We start from the raw sequence: 7,613 nt of genomic DNA, 5'->3' as shown, positions 1-7,613 counted from the left end.
ATCCCGGATGGGTAAACTATCCCACAAATGGTTTGGATGATACCCCGAACACGTCGTTAAGCTCTCTTTTATGGTTATTATTATTAGGGTTTCTTTATATAGGAAGCCATGTTTTACCATGAGTGGATGTCAAACAACAGGCCATATGAATATGGTGAAATGACAAAAATTTAAACAAATTGAAACTGATTGGGGTTCATTTTCTTAAATCATCAAATGGGAATACAAATACTTTGGATTCTTCTATCATATTTTGTTCTTGAATTTGATCAGCCTTCAGATTGTTGCTTTGAGCATACACACAAAGAAAAATCGTTGCTAAAATTAAAAAAACCATTGGTAGAATTAAAAGTTTGCGTTGGTTCTTTTTGGTAGAAAGCGTTTTGCTTTCAAAATAAAAGTCAGCCAACTGTCAAGTCAAAAGTTTCGCAGCCACAACTTTTAAAAGTTAAAACTTTTAAAATGAATTGTACTACTGTCAAACGAAAAGCATGGCAGTGTTGAAATTAAAAGCGAATTCAAATCAAACTCTTGAAATGAAAGTGTTGTACAGTTGACATAATATGTGTCATTTTGAATTGAAGAATCGAATATTTTCAATTTAAAAACAAGTATTTTTACTTTCAATTTTATTGAATATTAAATAAAAAATTGTATTATAAGATATAAAGGGTCAAAACTATATTTATTATATATTTTGAACAATAATACAACAACCGTTTACGCGCGATCCACAAAAATATCTGTCTCAATTGAAAATCCTGGTCCTGAACACCATCACCTCATCCATCATATCCCGTCTGATGCGGTCTAGTCGTTCCTCTGCAACTATGAAGCTACCCGTTTCTTTATCTTCTCGATGGACCTTTTGACCAATAACTCCTCCACCGGTGGATATCCAATCCCTGTATGTGATGCGGTTCCAGCTGGGAGAGACATTTATCGTCGTTCTTCACGCTACGATAGTGAAATTTGATTTCCTCCAATCACATCTTTTGACCGGTGACCAGATAATCTTGGAAAAAGCGAGGGAAAAACAGGTAAAAGTCTATATCGTAATCCTGAACCAGGTCAGTACCTCGTTGGAGATGGAAAGGCTGTTGATGGGGCTACGTTAGTGTCCGATACCAGCGAAAATTTCGATGATTTCCTGCCACTTGGGTTACAACGATGAATTAAACGATAGGTACTATAGTTGTGCGGTTAAAGCTTCCCATGGGCCGTATGAATAACAAGAGTCTACTTTTCCCTTGTTTCTCGTACGGGGTAACTGAAGTGAACGGTTTGAGAAGCTGCAGCTTAAATGCATTTAAGGTGATTCCCTGTAGCGTCCTTTTTCGTATTACACTTCGCAATTTCACATGTAATAATAATAAGGTTTCTGTGAATGCACGTAGCTGAAACTACTACTTGTTGTTTGCTGCGGAGAAGCAAGCAATGTCTGAAATTTGCAGCTTTCTAAATCTCGTAGATCTTGAGCTGTGTGCTCTTGAAATTGCGAGGTGTGATGGAAAAATATACTCTACAAGGAAACACCTTAAGTATTTAAGTGCACTAGTATCTCAAATTGCAGTACAACCTACGTATTATTAGCTATTAGTACACTTTTACTCGCTGCAAAACCATTCCATCTTTGTTCATCATAGACGATTATAGCAATAGCCTCGAAAACACCGAAAGTATCCTCGCTCAATTCTCGTTTGTTTCGATTAATTCGATGACAACCACATATTTTCGTCTTATAAATCATGTTCAAGCTTTCGGTTCTGTAATGCTCAAAGACATACACTCATAAAATAAATCACATAATCAGTGGAAAATATCCATGTGAATTTCACATAGCTTTCATGTGATCCAATAATTGGAAATTGCACCACTAAATCACATGAACGTTATGTGTCCAATAAAATCTATTTGATTTCTCATATAGAATTTCTTATGCTATGTGATATTCAGATAACAATCATTATTTTTGTTATTGGAAAAATATTATGTGCGTTCCTAATAGAAACTAAGTGAAAACTTTTTTCAGTGTAGGATCAAATAATCAAATGAGTTTCATAAACTGGTTATGTAAGATGAGTTTAAAACTTGCATTTACAGTAACATCATTTCTGTATTCATCCCATTCAGAAGGCAATTCTAATATTTGTGAGTTTGGCAGAACCACTAGCACCCCATCAATTGGGTTCTTTATACCCCGTTCACATTACAGCGTATATCACGTGATATACGCTGTCTTGCAATGAGCACTCATACATCTAGTTTTCACTGGAAATCCTATGTATAACTGCTCATTGCAAGACAGCCTATATTACGTGATATAGGCTGTAATGTGAACGGGGTATTAGGGGTTTTAAGGTAATTTGATATTCGTAATCTACATCACAAATGGAACCGAAACCCAAAATTTCATCAATTTTGCAGCACTGGAACTGTTTTAAATAAGTGTGATTACATGAGCAAAAATCGCCATCTTAGCGCCCCTCGGTGTGGTACTTTGTATGGGAGTGAGCTGTCAATATGTTAGTTTTGTGTCAAACGGTGAAGTGATTAGTTTGCTTTAAATCTTGATTTAAAAATCAAGATAGAAGTAAATGGGATCGAAAAAAATATCGCTGTGCTCAGAAAACGAAGCCCTTTCAGATGATGTGTAGAAACCGATATATTTTTCAAAATTAAAGAACCCAATGGTCGGGGTACACTGGCAATATACTGAAGTTGCCAAGTTGCCCCCGGATTGGATTAGCGATGATGTTTTACAGTGAGAAATATGCATTGTGTTATGTCTGTTTGTCTGGGGATTAGCTATAGCCACAGACAAACAAACATAACGGAAAACGCAGTAGGCGGGTTTTTTATTTGAATCGATCGCCTTGGCACCTGCTGGCCGCTGAGTTAGTCGTTCTGGCTTTAGAGCAACATCTGCTGGCAGTATTTTCCCTTTCGCAGAACCACCGAGTGCGTTCGACGAAATTCATGGTCGTGACGATCGTGAGTCCTGGTTGGAAGCAGCCAAGGACGAGCTGGCTTCCCTGAAATCCAACGAAGTATGGATATTGAGAGAGAGAAGGATTAGTATTTTCCATTTAATTTCACTACTTTATTTGCTTATCCTTGACAGATACGCGTATTTCGTTTACAATGTGCAGACTTCTTCAGTGTCTTGTACTAATACTCGACCAGTCGAGTTGTTGTATATTACATCCAAACTGCTGCAACCAGGTCAATCCATCGGTTGTGTAATTTAACGTTGTACGATGTACATCGAATTTGTAAACAAAATTATATCCATTGATGTAATATTGTATCTGCTTTTGCTATTACATCATTATTTCATACATCAGCTTGAATTACATTGATCGATATTAAATTTTTTTTTCTGTGTAGCTTCGGTCCCAAGCTAATCGATGCACCCCTCGAAACATAGGAAAATCCACCAACCCCTCATTTTATCTGTCAAACTTTCATAGCGAATCAAAACAAACATAGTGTAGTACTAGAATTTTGACTAGAATGGGGTACGTTAATCGTTTGCTTGGGATCAATAGGCTAGTCAAGTAGTGAGCCAATTTAAAATCGTTAGTTTCGTATTGATTGTTGGTACAACGGCGCTGTTTCTTCCACCAGATGGACGTGAAAACGGCATTTCTTCATGGCGAGTTGCGTGAGGAAATATATACGGAAGTCCCCGATGGCGTACAAGCTCTCTCTGGAATGGTGTGCCGTTTGCAAAAGTCGTTGTACGGGCTAAAGGCTAAAGCAGTCACTCCGCTACTGGAATTAAAAGTTCAACAATGTGCTTTTGAAGCTTGGTTTCGTGCCTGTACTCATGGTACAGCGAGGACGGCAAAGATGCAGTGTTTATCGTGCTGTACGTCGATGATTTATTGAAACGACTATCTCATGTTTTCAATGCAACTGTCGCAGGCAGTAAACATCACAAATCTCCTGGCGAAGTTTGACATGGCTGATTGCAATCCGTCAAGGTCACCTATGGAAAAAGGATTGAAACTTGTTGTGAATGAAGGACAAACAACCGCAGAACCTTACCGTGAGCTGTTTGGAAGCCTCATGTATGTTATGATGTCCACCCCTCGGTCCACCCGTCCTGACATATGTTACCCAGTTGGCTATTTGGGCCGATTTCAACAGCAACCTGGCCAACAACATTGGATCGCACTGAAACGTGTAGTGAGTTATCTGCAAAGCTCGAAGAATTTTATGCTGGAGATGAAGAGGAACGAGCAAGCCAAACCACTCGTCGGTTACGCAGATGCGGATTGGGCCTGTGACAATACCGACCGGAAATCAATAAGCGGTTACTTGTTCCAGGTGTACGGAAACACCATGTCGTGGTCCAGTAAGAAGCAGACTACTGTGGCCACATCATCGAGCGAGGTGGAATATGTGGCATTGAGTGCTGCAGCGGCTGAAGCTATCTGGCTTACAGGACTATTAGGTGATCTTGGCTTGAAGACCGTCGAACCTGTTCCTATTTTGGAGGACAACCGAGGATGTATCGGAATGGCGAAAAACCTCGAGTGCAAACGGGCCAAGCACATTGACATTAAACACCACTTTGTGCGAAACCACATTGCTGCTGGAAGTCTGACTGTGGAAGTCATTCCGACTTTGGGTTAACTAGCAGACATCTTCAGCAAAGCATTGGATGCTGGTCGATTTGAAGCCCTAAGAAGGAAGATTGGACTAGACGATCGAGAGGGGTGAAAACGCAGTAGGTGGTTTTTGTATTTGAATCGATCACCTTGGCACCTGATGGGTGAAAATTCTATTAGTCGTTAGTCGTTAATAATCACTAGACGCGAACGGTCACTTTTTAATTCGTTCTAATAAACCTTTTAAGTTACGTTTAATTCCACGTGTTAGTTTTTTCTGTGTTCCGGAAGACCAAAGTCCTTTTAATAACTCTTGCAACGGTAATTTTAATTTTTTTTATGCTGGGTTTAGACTAGGCAAGTCAAATGATCAACTCAGTTGAATTCAATTGGCTTGAAAAGTTGAGCCTGGTTCAACTTTTTTCAATTCAAGTGAGTTGATCAAGTCAGTTGAATGGCATGGTTTACACGTTCAATTCGCGTTCAAGTCAGTTGAATTCAACTGACTTGATCAATTGACTTGCTCTGTCTAAACCCAGCTTTATAGTTTCTGTGGCGCGCATAGTCAATTCGCTTCCATTTGATGTTGCACTACCGCCACAGACATACATAACACTGGCAATTTGTTCATCGAACACGCATTTAACCGAGGGGGACGACTCTATCTACGATGCAGAAAAGATTGCGTTTTGCTGTGGCTAGCTGCGCGCACGCTGAGTAGATAGAAAGAAGATTGATGACGATTCTGAACATTTCCTGCAAAAAGATTATGCGTAATGCAAGTAGATGCGAGAAATGATTGAAGATTTTTCGAAGATTGATTCGCTAGTGTGAGATTTATTGAGCATCTAGACTTGAGATTTAGATGTGTCGCCCCCCTCGCATTTAACGGTCAAACCGGTACCAACTAACGATTTTAACTTGGCTCACAACTGGACTAGCCTATTGGTCTAAAGCAAATCGATTAACGTACCCCATTCTAGTTGACATTCTAAAGGGTGTCCACGATGAAATTGCCACACACAAAATTGATTCGCAAAATTCGAGTTTTCATCCGATTGCCATCAAATTTTCAGGGATTGAGAAATAACTATTAAACTTCATTTTACCATTTTACTCGTATTTTATTTACAGTCCATACGCAAATGCCCGCACCTTGGCCTTAACCCCGGCCATAAGATTCTGCACAACCTGTGAATCAACCGTTTTTTGCATGTAAACCCATACTTTCTTCAGTTCCTCGACTGTCTTCACTACCTTAGGTCGTTTAAGAAGGTGCTGCTTCATAATCGCCCAGTACTTCTCGATGGGGCGGAGCTCCGGAGTGTTGGGAGGGTTGAACATTTTCGGCACGAAATTGACCTTATTGTCCGCATACCACTTCAGCACGTCCTTGGAGTAGTGGCATGAGGCCAAATCCGGCCAGAAGATTGTTGGGACGTTGTGGGCCTTCAGGAGAGGAAGCAGCCGCTTCTGGAGGCACTCTTTTATGTACACCTGTCCGTTCATCGTGTCCTGGGTCACGAAAGGTGCACTCCGCTTCCCGCACGTGCAGATGGCTTGCCAAACCAGGAATTTATTCGCAAATTTGGACATCTTCTGAGTGCGGACATGCTCCGGAACGCTGAACTTATCCTTGGCCGTGAAAAACAGGTTGCCGGGGATCTGTTTGAAGTCGGCCTTCACACATGTTTCGTCGTCCATGATGCAGCATTCAACTTTCATCAGCATGTTGAGGTACAACTTCCTGGCACGGGTTTTGGCGGACTTGTTCTGCTTCTCGTCGCGATTAGGGGCCTTTTGTACCTTGAACGTTCGAAGCCCAGCCTTAGTTTTGGCCTTCTGGACAAAACTTCGGCTTAGGTGCAGCTTCTTAGCCACATCCCTAACGGAGGCGTTCGGATTTCGGTTGAAGGCCCCAACTACGCGGTTGTGATTTTTGGTGTTGTACGGAATACTTTTTCCTTCACTTCTGGGCTTCCGATCGGTGGTCAACCGTTCCTCGAACCGCTTAATCACTCGCGACACCGTGGAATTCGCGATTCCCAACGTTTTAGCGATGGAACGATGTGAGAGATCCTTGTTCTCGTGATGAATGCGCAAGATTTTATCACGCACGAGCTGTTCTTTCGACTCCATTTCCGCGAGTTTTGATCACAGGACTTTAAAACTTGCAGGATGAACTAAATCCACCCAAATTTTCATTAAATTCTACCCAACGGTTAAAAAGTTAGAGCAATTTCATAGTGTGGCAATTTCATCGTGGACACCCTTTAGTACTACACTATGTTTGTTTTGATTCGCTATGAAAGTTTGTAAGATAAAATGATGGGTTCGTGGATTTTCCTATGTTTCGAGAGGTGCATCGATTGGCTTGGGACCGAAGCTAAGGGAGTTTATTGGCATCTGACTCACTAAAATTTCACTCCGAATATATGAAACATCACATTTTCGGAGACCGTGATGCTAGATGTCTGATATTGACAAAACATTTGTTCCCCTTCTGTCCTGAGTAATTGTGCTACATTTCCCCGAATGTCGTTTCCCCGAATGTCACTTCCCCGAACGCCATTTCCCCGAACGCCATTTCCCCGAATACCCATTTCCCCGAATGTGCCATTTCCCCGAATGCCATATCCCCGAAAAAAAAGTTAGGAAATTTCCAACCGTTATTGCTGGCAATTTTCTTACTATATTTTGAGCATAGTGAGCAGATGGCAAACCAGATTAAATTTCAAGCCATGCAAATGGAATGTTTATGAGATTAACCCAACTACCAATTAATTTGCTTCGAGTAGCTAGAAACGCATTGCCAAAGCACATGATGCTCACTATGCCCCTCTTTCCCCTATATTAATGTATTGAGCCGTTAAAAGCATTTTCATTTTTATATATAGAATAATAATCCAAAACCAAAAAGACAGACCAAAACCAAAGAGCACCAAAAATTTGGCAAAATATCGTCGGTTTGACAAATTGATTATAAATTTTAAG

General features: G+C 40.7%; 1 protein-coding gene across 1 annotated transcript in view; it reads left to right on the top strand.

Annotated features, from left to right (window-relative positions):
- Rpp25 (ribonuclease P protein subunit Rpp25) overlaps window positions 1-7,613 on the top strand; it is a 489,635-nt gene that overhangs the window by 286,339 nt on the left and 195,683 nt on the right. The gene's annotated exons all lie outside the window — the stretch shown is intronic.

Source organism: Ochlerotatus camptorhynchus, unplaced genomic scaffold, assembly GCF_037179485.1.
Source record: "Ochlerotatus camptorhynchus isolate MF236.1 unplaced genomic scaffold, CSIRO-AGI_Acam_v1.1 ptg000023l, whole genome shotgun sequence".
In the NCBI taxonomy this organism is placed as follows: domain Eukaryota; kingdom Metazoa; phylum Arthropoda; class Insecta; order Diptera; family Culicidae; genus Ochlerotatus; species Ochlerotatus camptorhynchus.
This window is presented reverse-complemented; position numbering and strand designations above follow the sequence as displayed.